This window comes from Erpetoichthys calabaricus, chromosome 2 (genome assembly GCF_900747795.2).
Source record: "Erpetoichthys calabaricus chromosome 2, fErpCal1.3, whole genome shotgun sequence".
NCBI lineage: Eukaryota > Metazoa > Chordata > Cladistia > Polypteriformes > Polypteridae > Erpetoichthys > Erpetoichthys calabaricus.
In genome coordinates this window covers 317,643,583-317,660,925 of record NC_041395.2, presented here as the reverse complement: position 1 = coordinate 317,660,925, position 17,343 = coordinate 317,643,583, and the positions used below count along the sequence as shown (strand labels likewise).

The window sequence follows — 17,343 nt, the reverse complement described above, 5'->3', positions numbered from 1 at the left end:
AGGCAATTACAAAAAGTACTAGAAATTAGTAACAAAAACAAAAAAACTAGACAAGTTCTGAGTAGCCAAAGGTTAAAGTAAAAACAAAAACTGCGAGAGAAACCAAATTTCACAACCTAAACGGAAAAGTCTTTCTCAAAGTTTAGACAAGGATTGTACAAGGGTCTTGCTCTTATAGAGAGGGCCACCGTGATATCACATGTGATGCATGGCTCCATAGCAAACAAAAACTAAAATGGTGGCATGATGAAGTCATCAACATAAGAAGGAGAAAAAAATAACAAATAGTAAATCATTTTTAAATTAACGCATTATAATGGGCAAGTGCTGCAAAGAATATTATCAATGGTGTACAAAGTATTATTTTGTCAGCTGATCTATGTTTAGGCGGCACGGTGGCGCAGTGGTAGCTCTGCTGCCTCGCAGTTAGGAGACCCGGGTTCACTTCCCGGGTCCTCCCTGTGTGGAGTTTGCATGTTCTCCCCGTGTCTGCGTGGGTTTCCTCCGGGCGCTCCGGTTTCCTCCCACATTCCAAAGACATGCAGGTTAGGTGGATTGGTGATTCTAAATTGGCCGTAGTGTGTGCTTGGTGTGTGTGTGTGTGTGTGTGTGTGTCCTGCGGTGGGTTGGCACCCTGCCCGGGATTAGTTCCCTGCCTTGTGCCCTGTGTTGGCCTCGACTGGCTCCAGCAGACCCCCGTGACCCTGTGTTCGGATTCAGCAGGTTGGAAAATGGATGGATGGATGGATTTATGTTTATAATATACAGTATATCAAAAATGTGTGATACACCTCAAAAAATGTCTATGGCCTCTGCAGAACTGTTATGGACTGGGGTAGATGCTCTGTGTCACACACGGCAGTCGATGGGCTTGACTAAATTTACCAATTTGCCGGACCAGGTGTTGGCGATACACATGAACACATTTTCACCTTCCTCTGCAGACCCACAGAAGGAAATCCCATCTGACCTCACTTCTGGCTCCAACCCTCAAAGCACACCCCTTCCTGCCTACTCTCTGTAAATCCGCCATACTGTCTGCAATTGTTCGTTCAGTTGTGGACTCAGTCTGTTAAGATAACTCAGAGTATACGCAACATTTACCCTTTTTTTCAAGCATTGGGCTGGAAGCCCCAAACCATTTTTCTTGGTTTTGCTGTCTTTCTTACATCCTGGTTTGATTCAGGTGCAGTAAAAAACAATACATAAAAATTCATTCTGAGTGATCTCATTAATCTTGTAGAAAAGCATTTTTGTACTGATGGTATTAAAATTGCTCAGGCCTACAGTAGCCAAATGGTCAAATAAAAGCTGAAGAGCTGAAATCTGAATACCAAGGGATTTCAGTTCCCTGATTCCAACCCACTTGAGGTTTTAAAAAGTTTAAAATCCTACTTTGAGTACAATCATTTCTTATATCACGGACTTCCACAGTGTCTCTTCCCGAGTTTCCATTGCTGGGTCTACCAAATCTGGATCTGTCCTATACATGCCTGTCAAAACAAATGGCTCCTCATTAGAGTCAACCCTTCATTTTGCCAGATATGTGCCAGAGAAGTGGTAGATTATGAATGGTGCTACAAGGATATGGCATTTAGTGTCCTTTGCTGAGTGCAGTTTGGTCCGTACATTTGTAGAACAGGAGCTTTTTGTGAATTTTTGGTGGGTTTAAAATTAAGTGGGTAAAGGACTTAATTACTTTACGTTTCATTCGTTATTTTCATAGGTAGAGTTTAAAGTAACGCTAAGGCTTGGAGCATAACTAATTTGAGGACCTGAGGGTCATGCTTCTAAACTTTGCAAATGCTGTTATCTTTCTTGACCTCATCTGACTCCTCTCTGGCACATTCAAGAGTTTAGGAGAAGAAATAAAATTTCTCCTGGAAAAAAAGTATCTTGCACTCTTTGGATGGCTTTCCAAAGTGGAGGAGTTCAAAGAGCCTGCTATCTTGTTCTTGAGTGAGGGCAGGAACAATTATAAGAAGATCAACAGATTAGAATATGGACATGGTTTGGGATGAAAAAACATACTAAAATGGAAGTACAGTCATCATTATAATGATAAAATGAAATAACTACCAGAAAGAACAAAATATTTATGTAAAATTAATCACAGCAGTAAAGAAATAAGTATCATGATAGGAACGTGGGAGGAAATCAGAACACCTGAAGAAAATCAGCAAAAACATATAAACTAGCGCTGGTAACCAAACATCCATCCATCCATCCATCCATTTTCCAACCCGCTGAATCCGAACACAGGGTCACGGGGGTCTGCTGGAGCCAATCCCAGCCAACACAGGGCACAAGGCAGGGAACCAATCCCGGGCAGGGTGCCAACCCACAGCAGGACACACACAAACACACCTACACACCAAGCACACACTAGGGCCAATTAAGAATCGCCAATCCACCTAACCTGCATGTCTTTGGACTGTGGGAGGAAACCGGAGCACCCGGAGGAAACCCACGCAGACATGGGGAGAACATGCAAACTCCACACAGGGAGGACCCAGGAAGTGAACCCAGATCCACAGATCTCCCAACTGCGAGGCAGCAGCGCTACCCACTGCGCCACCATGCCGCCCTAACCAAACATCCTCCATATCAAAATTCATTACTAATTGATTGAAATAGGACAAAGTTATAATAATTAGAGCAGGTCAATCAATTAGGAACATAGGTGGCTGTCTAAGGCACCATCATCTAAGGAGTTCCATTTATGAAAGTTAATGGGCATGCGCTCCAGGCAGCAAGGAGAACCCCACTCCCTTAAGGGTTGTTGAAGTATGACAATAATGTCCACAGTATGTACACAAAAGAGCGGACACCGGAGGGAGAATGGGTTGTTGGACTCTGATGATACTAAAGTAAAAGTGTGCACGTTCTGAACACCAAGAGGTGTATGTTCCTTATAATCCTCTGGATATACACAAAAGGTCACTGTCTGTGATATTGAGGGGGTGTGTGGGGGGAGATTCCCTTTCCAGGATTCACAGATCATCAAATTCTAATAATACTGACTGCCTGCTAAAGACTATGAGGGGTAACATCCTTCAACCCCACCTAGGACTCCAAATGGCCTCCGACTGGCACTGATAATAGTTTATGGAAATTGCTTGCATCCAAGAAAGGAATTGTTATCTTTATCAGTGAAAAGACACAAATATAAAAAATAAGATGGACAGAAGACTTAACCACTCATTCAGTGTTCATTCTAGGACTGTATATTTGTTTGTCAGTTGCAATGCCTGGTGAAACGCTTCATTGGTTTACCCTAAGCACCTTTTCTTGATAATGGTAGACTTTTGCAAAGTCCCATTGAGAAAGTGTTTAATCGGTGCTTGAACCTGGATATTAACTGTGTCTAGGATCCCTGGAAATCCGAGCTGTGGTGTGTTTCTTAGTACTTCTCTACTGCTTGATGTTTTTGACCTCATGTTTGCTGATTTTGAAATATGTTTTTTTTTTTACATTTTACACATTCGGTTAACACCTTTACCCAAGGTGACTTACAACATTTATGATACAATTGGTTACATTTCTTTTGGTTTTCCAATTAGAGTGCATACAGGTGAGGGGACCTGCTCAGGGCCACACAATGTCAGTAGCAGGATTTGAACCCACAAGCTCAGGATTTGAAGTCCAAAGCCTTAACCACTACACCACACTGCCTGCCTAAGACCTTTTTTTTAACACTGCAGTGTTAGGTCCTACTTCTTCATGTACCAACTTCTGCCTACTGCAGCCATTTTCTTATTTTTGAGAGTTATCCATCACCTGTTCCCCATAATGAACCTTTCTTTAAATGTTAGAATTAGTTTTGTAAGCCCCTTTTTCATATTTTCTCCTAATTACATTCAATTATTTTTTTATAAAGATTTTTCTACAAGGTTTAATGATCTAGGAGCATATTTGAAAGTCCGATAAGCTGATTTGTGTTTTCTGTTCCATAAAAACTTTATCGTGGCCGAGAGTGCTAACAAGTAAGAATTTCACTGTACCCTGTACATATGACAATGCTACTATTTCTTCTACTACTGTCTGCTATGTAAAAAAACATGACGTCTGTGTGTCCACTGGGCGGCATGGTGGCGTAGTGGTAGCGCTGCTGCCTCGCTATTAGGAGACCTGGGTTTGCTTCCCGGGTCCTCCCGGCATGGAGTTTGCATGTTCTCCCCATGTCTGCGTGGGTTTCCTCCGGGCGCTCCGGTTTCCTCCCACAGTCCAAAGACATGCAGGTTAGGTGCATTGGCGATTCTAAATTGTCCCTAGTGTGTGCTTGGTGTGTGTGTGTGTGTGCCCTGCGGTGGGCAGGCACCCGTGACCCTGTAGTTAGGATATAACGGGTTGGATAATGGATAGATGGATGTCCAGTTTCTCGGGGCAATCTGATTGGTCTGTTTGCCTTTGGTGTGATTGGTCATTTTGGCTTTTGGTGACATGATGATAGAGGAAGTGCGAGAGAGCCGCCTTCGAAGATGGAAAGAATAAAGCTGGACAGTACATGAGAAAGGCACCTTGAAAATAATGTCAGAGTTTGAGAAGGATGCTTTATGAGAACACATTTGAGAGGGAGAGTGCTGTTGTAGAGACATTTAGACCCATGTGAAAACTAAGGAAAGACGCTGAAAGGACATGTAGGGCAAGAGTTGGTAAATATTTTTAAATTATTCTATTACCTGTCTTTGACAGGTAGTGTGGCTGGTTTCTCATAAAAGCACATCACTACTGATTTGAGATTTCTTTTAGTGTCCATGGTTCAACCCAAAGATGTTTGTTGAATGGACTGAAGCGTACGACATTGTAATAAGGTAGCTTTGCACTGTAGGAAGATTTAAATAATACTTAACAAGAAATGAAAAAATTATTAGGCCTGAAATTTCCAGAGAAGTACTTTAGTTCATCTTCTAAGATACAACTTCTATATGCACTAGAATGTATCATTGGTGAAGGTCCTGGGGTCTTCAGGTTTTTCGGGTCTATCAACATGCATGCACCCTCACCCAGGTGACCCAGCCAGGGTTGATCACGTGCTGCCTCACATCCTAACAACAGCCTCCCAAGGATCACTTCTTGATCGATAGCCACCTAGTGGCTTTCTCCATGGCTTCAGTCACTTTTCTTGTAGCCCTCCTCCTTGCAGTTCCCATTATCCCCAGTCGAGATAAAACCCTGCAAAGCAAATGCCTTATGATGCTCTAAGAACCCACCTTGACTGGCTTACAGACAGTCCACCAAACACTAATCCAGGACTTCTCCTCGGGCCCCTGGACTTTCTTTCTTGCATTCATCCCAGGGCACTATCAACTGTGAAATGATGCCCATGTCTGGCCAGAGTGATGTGGTGTGTAAATTTTAGCTGCTTGCCCAGATCTATTCTGCATCTTTGCAAAAAAACCCACCCAATTTAGGGTACAAATTTATCCTGGCAGAACTGAGAGCAAGGCAGGTATCAACCCTGGACAGGGTGCCACAACAATCACAGGGGCTATCTGAAGCACTACCTAAACTCATTCCAGGCCGATCTGGGAACACCAGTTAACCAAACCTGCACATCCTTTATAGCAGGAGGAAAAGTGGAATACATGGAGGAAAAACGCACATACTGCAGACAAGGGAAGAATTCCATAAAGTAAACGAGCAGACACTTGGGAATTAAACTCAGGAATTTGAATCTGTGAGGCTGCAGCACTTACAACTCTGTGGAAAGCACATCTGTTCTTTTAAAATTTGTCAAAGTTCAAATGTTTGCGTTTGCGATCTGACAGAGCAAGAGCAGACACCAGAAGCAACACTGCCCAAGACCACCACCGAGAACTGCTTGTAAAGACTTCCAAATCCTTCATTAATCTTTTTAATTGACAGAATTTAAGGTGCTACTAAAATAACAAATAAATTTTACCGAACCTAATAAGAAATCTGTTTGTCTGCATCAAATAAAAAAGTCAAATTCAAAGTAATAAATGAATAATTACCACAAGTAATTAAAACACTGAAGGTTTTCCGAATGGTTCCAGCCTCCCTGAAGCTTTCCTTATTGTGTCAGTTGTCCACCCAGTCCTCTCAGACACTGAGCAGCTCCTTCTCCCTGTGCTTTGTATGGCTCTTCAGCCTCTCAGTGACGATCACAAGACAGCACTTGGGAGAGATTCCTATTCTGGTGTTGTAAGCAGCTCAAAACTTGAATCAGCCCTGACCTATGTACACAATGACAAAATGATATTTGTGTGTGGCTTTATTTTTTAAAATGTGTCTTAATCCAATTAAGGTGTAAAGTATATTTGTCCCTTACATCAAAGACAATTTACTATAGCAATGGATTTGGTCAAATTTAACAAACATTGAAAACTGGAACCTAATTTGGCAGTAAACTGTGCAATATAGGATATTAGTGGCAGGCCACATTTCAGTACAGCCAGATGGGAGACACTTATAAACACCACTTGACTGGGCTGCATATATTTGGAATGGTGGAGGAAATCGGAGTCCCTAGAGGATACCAAGAAAGCCCCTTAACCTTTGGGCCAAATGCAATGAGGAGGCAACACTATCTGCTGCATTGCCATGCTATACACAATAAAAACAAATCAAACAAATGGTTGCTAAGTGATTAATAATGAAGGACCAGAATGCATGTTATAAAAGTGGCTGGGCATTCCATTAACTGGTACATGATAGCTTTTTGCTGTAAAAATTTCAAACTGCCTGGAAACGGTTATCAGTCATGAAGGTCTGTAGCAAAACACTGACATTTTTTTAAACAGCAATGATCAACACCATCCCAAGACATTTCATAAATCCTAAGCTTAAATATAATTAGAACATGCCTAATTAAGGTGATAGGTGCATCCACCAAGAAGAAGGATCAAACCAGCAGTCTTGAGGTTTGAAGTCCAAAGCCTCAACCGAAGCACCTGAAATTCAATTCCTGGAAGCCCACAGTGAAGATTTTTATTCCGGCCACATTCTTCACAACTAGACGATTATTGCTCCTAATCAATGGGGCATACATTGATGCATGGATTTTAATATACTTGGTTTTTAAGATTCCTCAGCCTATGTCACAGTTTTGTTTTTCCTTAAGAAGCTGCCAGTTTTCAATAATTTCTGTTCTGCTGCAGGTCAAAAAACATTTGGATAACATTCTCAGAAAAGAAACACCTAATGCCTCAGATTGCCAAACATACAGTGCATCCGGACAGTATTAACAGCGCATCACTTTTTCCACATTTTGTTATGTTACAGCCTTATTCCAAAATGGATTAAATTCATTTTTTTCCTCAGAATTCTACACACAACACCCCATAATGACAACGTGAAAAAAGTTTACCTGAGATTTTTGCAAATTTATTAAAAATAAAAAAACTGATAAATCCCATGTACATAAGTATTCACAGCCTTTGCTCAATACTTTGTCGATGCACCTTTGGCAGCAATTACAGCCTCAAGTCTTTTTGAGTATGATGCCACAAGCTTGGCACACCTATCCTTGGCCAGTTTCGCCCATTCCTCTTTGCAGCACCTCTCAAGCTCCATCAGGTTGGATGGGAAGTGTCGGTGCACAGCCATTTTAAGATCTCTCCAGAGATGTTCAATTGGATTCAACTCTGGGCTCTGTCTGGGCCACTCAAGGACATTCACAGAGTTGTCCTGAAGCCACTCCTTTGATATCTTGGCTGTGTGCTTAGGGTCGTTGTCCTGCTGAAAGATGAACCGTCGCCCCAGTCTGAAGTCAAGAGTGCTCTGGAGCAGATTTTCATCCAGGATGTCTCTGTACATTGCTGCAGTCATCTTTCCCTTTATCCTGACTAGTCTCCCAGTTCCTGCCGCTGAAAAACATCCCCACAGCATGATACTGCCACCACCATGCTTCACTGTAGGGATGGTGCCAGGTTTCCTCCAAATGTGACGCCTGGCATTCACACCAAAGAGCTCTATCTTTGTCTCATCACACCAGAGAATTTTCTTTCTCATGGTCTGAGAGTCCTTCAGGTGCCTTTTGGCAAACTCCAGGTGGGCTGCCATGTGCCTTTTACTAAAGAGTGGCTTCCGTCTGGCCACTCAACCATACAGGCCTGATTGGTGGATTGCTGCAGAGATGGTTGTCCTTCTGGAAGGTTCTCCTCTCTCCACAGAGGACCTCTGGAATTCTGACAGAGTGACCATCGGGTTCTTGGTCACCTCCCTGACTAAGGCCCTTCTCCCCCGATCGCTCAGTTTAGATGGCTGGCCAGCTCTAGGAAGAGTCCTGGTGGTTTCGAACTTCTTCCACGTACGGATGATGGAGGTAACTGTGCTCATTGGGACCTTCAAAGCAGCAGAAATGTTTCTGTAACCTTCCCCAGATTTGTGCCTCGAGACAATCCTGTCTCGGAGGTCTACAGACAATTCCTTTGACTTCATGCTTGGTTTGTGCTCTGACATGAACTGTCAATTGTGGGACCTTATATAGACAGGTGTGTGCCTTTCCAAATCATGTCCAATCAACTGAATTTACCACAGGTGGACTCCAATTAAGCTACAGAAACATCTCAAGGATGATCAGGGGAAACAGGATGCACCTGAGCTCAATTCTGAGCTTCATGGCAAAGGCTGTGAATACTTATGTACATGTGCTTTCTCAATTTTTTTATTTTTAATAAATTTGCAAAAACCTCAAGTAAACTTTTTTCATGTTGTCATTATGGGGTGTTGTGTGTAGAATTCTGAGGAAAAAAAATGAATTTAATCCATTTTGGAATAAGGCTGTAACATAACAAAATGTGGAAAATGTGATGCGCTGTGAATACTTTCCGGATGCACTGTAAACCAGATGCTGCAGTGGTTATTACTATTAACATATTTACAACATTTGAGATATAATTGGTTTTATTTCTTTTCTTTTACCAATTGGAGCACAAGCAGGTGAAGTGACTTGCTCAAGCAGAGTCAGTGGCAGGATTTGAACTCACCACCTAAACATTTGAATTTTAAAGCCTTAACCACTACACCACACTGCTTTCCCCACTTACAGCTCAAGCAACATCTGCGTGCTTCATTTTCATTAAGTTGCTTGTTAAAATTTCCCACCCTTAATTGCATCTTTTAATCTAAAACAAGCTTCATTCTCTATTTTTCATTGCTTATTGTTTTCTAAACCGGCTGCCAATTGACAATAACATGTAAATGACAAAGACAACAACAATAACAACATTTAGCACATTTTCATACAAATGATGTAGCTCAATGTGCTTTACATAATGAAGAAAGATAAAAAAGACAAAATAAAATTAGGGAACACTAATTAACATAAGGTCTGATGGCCAGGGAGGACAGAAAAAACAAATAAAAAATCCAGATGGCTGGAGAATAAAATAAAATGTGCAGGGGTTCTGAGACCACGAGACCACCCAGCCCCCTCCAGGCATTCTACCTAACAGAAATGACCCCACAATCAGTCCTCATGTTATTCAGGGTTCACATGGAAGAACTTGATGATGATGGTCACGCCAGTAGTTCACTATTTAACTTGGTCCCATTTATACCTGAGAGTATTTTGTCATGAAGTATAAACCTTAATAAACAGACAAGTGTCTGTGTACCTGTGTGCCTGTCTGGCTGCTAGGGGTTAGAGAAAAAATGTAAAAATGGGCAAAACATATAGAAGAAGGGTTTACAAAATTAAAAGTGCTAATAAAATATTAAATATTGTTCTAAAAATAAGAAAATTGGTCTTATCAGCATATTCTATTCTCTGACGTTATAAACTGACAACGACAGTGTGAATCCGACTTCCTTGTACTTGCTAATGATTGATAGCTTCATGTAATGGGCAATGGATGAGTGAAAATTTCTTGTCCATCCACTGGTCATCTTAATTAGGCATGTTCTAATTATATTTAAGCATAGGATTTATGAAATGTCTTGGGATGGTGTTGATCACTGCTGTTTAAAAAAATGTCAGTGTTTTGCTACAGACCTTCATGACTGATAACCTTTTCCAGGCAGTTTGAAATTTTTACAGCAAAAAGCTATCATGTACCACACGTCCTGGGAGTGTGAGTGAACAGGAGGCAATGTGTCCTTTAAGGTTTTGTATTTTGAATGTGCTGTATCACTATGACATCTGAGTCTGGCGTTGTGCTCAACCATGGAGAGGAGTGAGATTGAATGGACCGTTTCACTGAGAAAGATCAAGCAGGCAACATAACTTCCATGCCAACTTTGATAATACTCATCACCATTCACTTTGACAGCCACCTTTCTTGACAAGGATAAGGATAAAACTTTTTTTTAAGAAATTTGTCATATTCTAATTAAAATCACCTTTAAATTTACCTCAAAGACAGGTAATAGAATGCATAGTTTGCCATCTATCACCCTACGTGTATCTTGAGCCCCTTTCCTCGGTATTCATGTGTGTTTGAACATCTCTTCAACACGTTCCTGTAAAGCCTGCTTCTCAGACTCTGTCATTATTTTCAAGGTGTCTTTCTTGAATCCTGTTCAGTTGTATATTTTGTGTCTTTGAAGGCGACTCTGTCAACGCCCGCCATTACTTCTCCTCATGTGTCTCACACTAACACTTCCTCTTTTACTGCTTAACCAAAGCCAAACTGACCAGTCAGATAGCTGTGATGGATGGTACATAAAGACTTTAGTGTTTTATTATATGGTATACTAGGGGGCCAAGCTCCCCTGGTGCCTTTGGCGCCCAATCCCCAGTTACGGCCATAATATTTGTAAAATCTCTAAATGTACAAAAGAAATATTATTATTTATTAGAGTCAAAATCACAAAATTCTATAAGTATGTAAAAGAAAAAGTCATCATTATTTATCCATCCATCCATCCATTTTCCAACCCGCTGAATCCGAACACAGGGTTACGGGGGTCAGCTGGAGCCAATCCCAGCCAACACAGGGCACAAGGCAGGAACCAATCCCGGGCAGGGTGCCAACCCACCGCAAGACACACACAAACACACCCACACACCAAGCACACACTAGGGCCAATTCAGAATCGCCAATCCACCTAACCTGCATGTCTTTGGACTGTGGGAGGAAATCGGAGCGCCCGGGGGAAACCCACGCAGACACGGGGAGAACATGCAAACTCCACGCAGGGAGGACCCGGGAAGTGAACCCAGGTCTCCTAACTGCGAGGCAGCAGCGCTACCCACTGCGCCACCCAGTAAAAATCATGAAATGAGAATAAAATATTTACTTTCTTATCGATTGGAGTATTCCCATTAAACTGAGGTCCACTATTCTCGATGAGTATTTACAAGAGACTAAATAAACGATCCATTCGTTTTAACTGACATTCTTATAGATAAAAAAAAAACTTTTTTTTAAAAAATGATTCATTTAATAACAGGAAAAATCACATGAAAACTAAAGTGGTATGCAATGGGTCATCGTAACTTGACCTTCAGCTAACTAAATCACATAAATACAACCATTAGTGTTATGAATAGATCTTTTTTTTTTAATAGTTTGTTCCTCTGAAAGAAAGTTTACTCGATCAAAAATAAAACCACGACTTTCTTGATATTAAAAACCAAGACTTTCTTGATATTTTAGTTTATAATTTAAAAACGGAATAAGAATCTGAAAATCTAACAACATTTCATTAACGTTCGATAAATTCTGAAAATAATTATACTAAACATATATATGTAGGTTTTAAAATAAGCCCAAAAAACATCACATAAAATTGTTGCACAAAATCGTTGCACTTTTAGGCTTAGGATTTTATATAGAGAGAGTAGATATATTTATATATCTTCTTCTATAATACACTACCATGGCTGTTCGTTTGTCTGTCCAGAATTTTAAATCACCTGTAGCTCACAAACCGTTTCACATATTGACTTGAAATTTAGTACACAATATATATTGTAGAATCAACCGTGTGGCGCATGCGTATGTGTGCCGTTCTCATTCCCTACCACCTTCGCTAATCATTCTTGAGGCAGATTGAAGACTTAAGTGCCAGATTAAGTGAACAATTAAAGAAAACGTACTAAGTAATTGCAACACAAAAACTAACTTAATCAGTTTTAACGCGAAAAAATGCAGACGAAAGAAGAGAAGCAGCGGGCCGCTAGGGTGGAGTAAAGAAGAGCTGCTCAGGAAGCAGCAAGCACATCAACCTCTGAGCAAACAAATGCTAAACATACAGAGAAAGAGGATGAATACTGTGAATGCTTAAGTCAAGTGTATTCACTGCACGTTATCGTGAAGTGCGCCATTACTGGTATATATACAGTATACTCTGCACAAAGCAGGAGGTCCAGTCCAAAATCAGAAAAAAAGATTAGGGTTGGGTGAGGGTTATCTGATTCAAGTCAAGTAAACCAGGTGACAAAAATCTGCAATCCAATTGGCTCTCCAGTGGAGCTACTGAATCGCGGAGCTGCGGAGGTCGGCAGCTGGACCCATCTCAGTAATTCACTGTTATTAAAGTGACAAATGAAGGAAAACATTACTTGATAGATGTTGGAAAAAATATGAAAAGGAACTTCCAGGTTTATGACAGGTTGTATAATCATTGTCAGATTGATTGATTAAGAGTTGGGAACCGTGACTTGATTTTTAGCCCACTGTAATACCCTCAGGAACTATACATTGCATTACATGTGCTTAAAGGAGTGAGAAATGCTTTGGAAAGAAGTGATATTTTGGACTCGTAGTGACCTTGGGGAACAATAGCTCTATAATTCAGTGATATCTTTCACTGTGAAGCTGGTAAGGTTAGCCTCATTGATGTTAATGTCCATTTTTCTTGCACTCTGTCTCCCACCTGTACATCATCATTTTCTTTGATGAACATTTTAATTTCAAACTGTGGATGATTACAGTTTACAGCTAGCTCTGATTTGCTTTAAAAGTAAGTGATTATGTTGATTTTACAGCCAAATTAAATGGCAACAAAAGAAATGATTTTCTTGATATCAGTAACGAACAAACTATCTCCTTTGTGGCTCGTGCTACAATGCTACTTAAAGGTGGTAAGTCTATGCATTCAGCGTTTGGCATTGCAGACATTTAACCAGACAACAATATGTTGGAACATCATTTAAAAGTTACTGGATAATATTAACTGAGATGGAAAAACGTGGATATATAATTTGTTGTGGGCTTACAGTTTCTTTGTATCAAGTGTACTCTGAGAAACTGGGACTCAAAATGCGATATTCAAAATAAGGGAGTAGAACCCATGAATGCTTCTATATTGTATCACCATTATTAGCCAATCATCAAAGGCATTAAAATTTGTGCTCCACAGGCAGCCATTGTCGCTTTAATCTGACAATCTTAATTGTCACTTCGGGGAGAGCAGACGGCTATGGCTTCCTGGATTTGCTATCTGTTTGGGCAGCTCAAGAAAAAGTTTAGCCTTCATTTCTCATCTTTGTTAAATGTTAAGAAACTTGACTGCTTAGGCACTTATTGTCACACAGCATGCATGTGAAGGAGTTGTCTGGTTTATTTCTCCATTCACAATGACATAGTTGAGTCCTGTGAAGTGATGAAATCCCAAATGCTGGGAACTCATGTTCCACTTTGAGTCTTTGAGTGCAGATGAAGAGTAGAAGAAGAAGAATACAGTACATTTATATGGAGTTTTTCTCACTATTCAAAGCACTTTCTATAGAGAGTGAGGAGCCACTTCAGCCACCGCCAATGTGCAGCATCCACCTGGATGATGCGACGGCAGCCATTTTATGACAGTACGCTCACCACACATAAGCTTTCAGGTGGTGAAGGAGTGAGTGATAGTTAGACAGTTATGGGCTAGGTTATGATTAGGGGTCCAGAATGACCAGGCCATGGTGTGCAATTTAGCCTGGACGTTGGGAACCCCGCTCCTCCTTACAAAGGATGCCTTGGGATATTTTATGACCACAGAGAGTCAGGAACTCAGTTTTATGTATCACCCAAGGGATGGTGCCATTTTACAGAATGGTTTCCCCATCAATGCACTGGGGCATTGGGATCCACACACCGACCGCAGAGTAAGTGCCCCCTGCTGGCCTCATCAATTCACCAAATTTGGCTGAGCTTCAGGTGGATTACGTGTTCTGAAGTGCATGTGGTGCAGCTGCATAAATTGCAGTCATACTGTACCACATGCAGTTGATAATGAGTTGGTGCTGCCATGTCTGTCTTCAAACTGATTTTTCTAAAATCAGATCAGACAGCTAATAGTTTGTAAACAATCATTCCAACAGGCTTTTCAAATATGATGTATTTAAGTATTCTACATAGAATGTGTCAAAAATGATGCTGCATTCACACGCTCTCAGACAGACATTAAAGTTGTCAAGTCAGAAATACCACGTGATTGCTCAACAGACTCGGAATTACAGCTCAGACAATTCAGACAAAACAAAGTTGTTACGTAATGCTTTCCTTTCACTATAGTCTATTGTAGTGTCTTGATTTTTAGTGAAGAATTAAGAATTAAGTGGGTAGCACAGGCGAGCATTGTTAGGCTGAATGGCCTGTTCATGTCTAAATTGTTCTAATGTTCTAATGTTCAAACATGCCGTTTTTTGGTCAAAATGCATTTGGAGTGAAGCAATACTTATGAAGTACATTTATTTTGCTTGTTATTTCCACAAAAAAAATCTTTAATTGCTTTTTTGGCAGACCGATTAAGAAACCAACAGCGATCTCGCATTTTTCCAAGTAGTCTGACCAGAAGGCCACATGAACGTACTGAAGGAGGAAGGTGAAATGTTACAACTTGGAGCTCAGAATAGTCTGAGAGCACGTGAACACAGCTGCACCACCACAAGTCCTGAGTTCAATTAATAATTTATTTTAACAAATACTTTCAGGTAGGTTAATTTTAAGCATAATCCCGTGTTCTTCCTCTTCCTTCCTCTCCTTCTTCCTCTCCTTCCACTCCTTTAGGTTTGCTTTGTCCAATGCCTCCCAACTCTGTCTGTCAGAATGGATGTGAGGTGACTCCTTTTATACATGATCCAGGAGTACTTCTGGTTTCAGGTGGAAGCTCCCTAAAAATAGGGAAAGCTTCTTTCAGTACCGTCTTATGGTGGTACCCATGGACCCTGCAGGTATCTAAATTTGTTGCTTACCAGAGAAGCATTTCCAACTCCCATGTTTTGAAATAAACTGTCCCAGTCCATCCATCTACGCCCCAGCTACCACAACTGGGTTAGGAATCATTACCCATCATGGCTGTGTTGCTTCTTCCATTACACTGTCCATCCATTATGGCCTCCTGATCGGGTAAGACAACATTCTCCAACCAGGTCACCATTCACAATATATACAGAGAACACTGTGCTGCCTGTAACATCGTTCAGCATGAGCGGTTTGGTGGTGGGTCAGTGATAGTCTGGGGAGGCACAGGGACCTCTACAGGCCTGACAACGGCACCTTGACTGCCATTAGGTATCAGGATTAAATCCTTGGACCCACTGTCAAACCCTATGATGGTGCTGTGGGTCCTGGGTTCCTCCTGATGCATGACAATGCCCAGCCTCATGTGGCGAGAGTATGCAGGCAGTTCCTAGAGGATGAAAGAATTGACACCACTGACTGGCCCCCACGCTCGCCTGACCTCAATCCAATAGAACACCTCTGGGTGTGACATTATGTTTCAGTTCATCTGACACCTCCAGGTTGCAACTCAGACTGTCCCAGGAGCTCAGTGATGCCCTGGTCCAGATCTAGGAGGAGATCCCCCAGGACACCATCCGTTGTCTCATTAGAAGCATGCCCCCCCGACGTTGTCAGGCATGCATACAAGCAAGTGGGGGCTATACAAACCACTGAGTACAATTTTGAGTTGCTGCAATGACATTTCGGTAAAATGGACTAGCCTGCCTGCCACATCATTTGATTTTCAGGGTGTCTTTGAATTCAGCCCTCTGTAGGTTAATAATTTAAATTTCCATCAAACAATGTGGCTACCTTTCATTCCTAACACATTACCATATCAGTCCATATCAGTAGAGATATCCAGCAAGGTTTGTTTTTCCCATTGAGATCTGATGTGTTTTCAAAGTGTTCCTCTGATTTTTTTAGCAGTTTATATTTATACATTTAGTTTCTTTGCAAATTCACTTTTTCCTTGTACATCTTGTAGAGCCTGCGGTGGGTTGGCACCCTGCCCAGGATTGTTTCCTGCCTTGTGCCCTGTGTTGGCTGGGATTGGCTCCAGCAGACCCCCGTGAGCCTGTGTTTGGATTCAGCGGGTTGGAAAATGGATGGATGGATGGATCTTTTAGAGCATTTTGAGCTACACATATTGTATAAAAATGTGCTATATACCGCATTACCACAATGAAATGCTTGCAGAATAATGACATTCCGTCTGTTTGAGGATGACAATATACAGTAAATCCAAAGGTGTTAGACAGACAAGTAAAGACAGTAATCCAATAGACCATAAGTCGAGGGTCAGGCCATTGTGGCTAAAGCATAGCGTTGCTTGAAGGCATTTCTCACACATAATAGATTGTTGTCAGTCATTAGGGTTGCATTAAATGTAGTACTTTAAACTAAATTAAATCTTGAGTGGCATAGATTGAACAGGTATATGAAAATCTGTTGTCAAGGTTCCATTTCCATCTTGTTTCAGGTTATCTAAAGTTGTATTTGTTACTAAAGCAATTTCTCTAGATTCCATTATCAGTGGTATGAGTTTATAGTAGTATCTCTGTGGTAGGTAAAGGATGAGGGGTAGGAAACTCAGTCTTGTTGCTTCTATTAAATCATTCAAAGCCTAGGTTAACTTATAAAAAGTTCTTTAAGAAGCTGGTCATAGTGCTAGGAATTAATATCTTATAAGTGGCCCCAGAAAGCATTAGATGAGGTTTTGTTAAATTAATGTGCCATGAGTTCAATGGGAATTACATTTTTCCTGGGAAGAATAAATTTTACTAGATTAGATTAGCTAACCTTTATTGATCCCAGGGGAAAATTCAGATACATAGAGCAGCAGAAACATAAAAAACAAAAATAGATAGATAGATAGATAGATAGATAGATAGATAGATAGATAGATAGATAGATAGATAGATAGATAGATAGATAGATAGATAGATAGATAGATAGATAGATAGATAGATAGATAGATAGATAGATACTTTATTAATCCCAAGGGGAAATTCACATTACAGACTCACAGGAAAAATAATACAACCAATCAATCAATCAATCAATCAATCAATCAAAAAGCAAATAAAGAAAAATAGATAAATAAATAAATAAATCAATCAATAAATGAATGTATATTGTGTGGATATTTCAAAATTAACTTAATAATTACATTGGGAGGAAACATTGAATAGCCTGATACAAGTGGGCAGAAAAGAAC

The 17,343-nt window shown here is 40.7% G+C and overlaps 1 protein-coding gene across 4 annotated transcripts in view; it reads right to left on the bottom strand.

Moving 5' to 3' along the window:
* mypn (myopalladin) overlaps positions 1–17,343 on the bottom strand; it is a 364,168-nt gene that overhangs the window by 240,314 nt on the left and 106,511 nt on the right. Inside the window, exon 1 of one of the 4 annotated variants that reach the window (XM_051923397.1) lies at positions 5,982–6,098. The exons of the other annotated variants lie outside the window; for them this stretch is intronic. The gene's annotated coding sequence lies outside the window, so the exon portion shown is untranslated. Of the gene's footprint in view, positions 1–5,981; positions 6,099–17,343 lie in introns of those variants that run through there. 4 annotated transcript variants of the gene reach the window in all.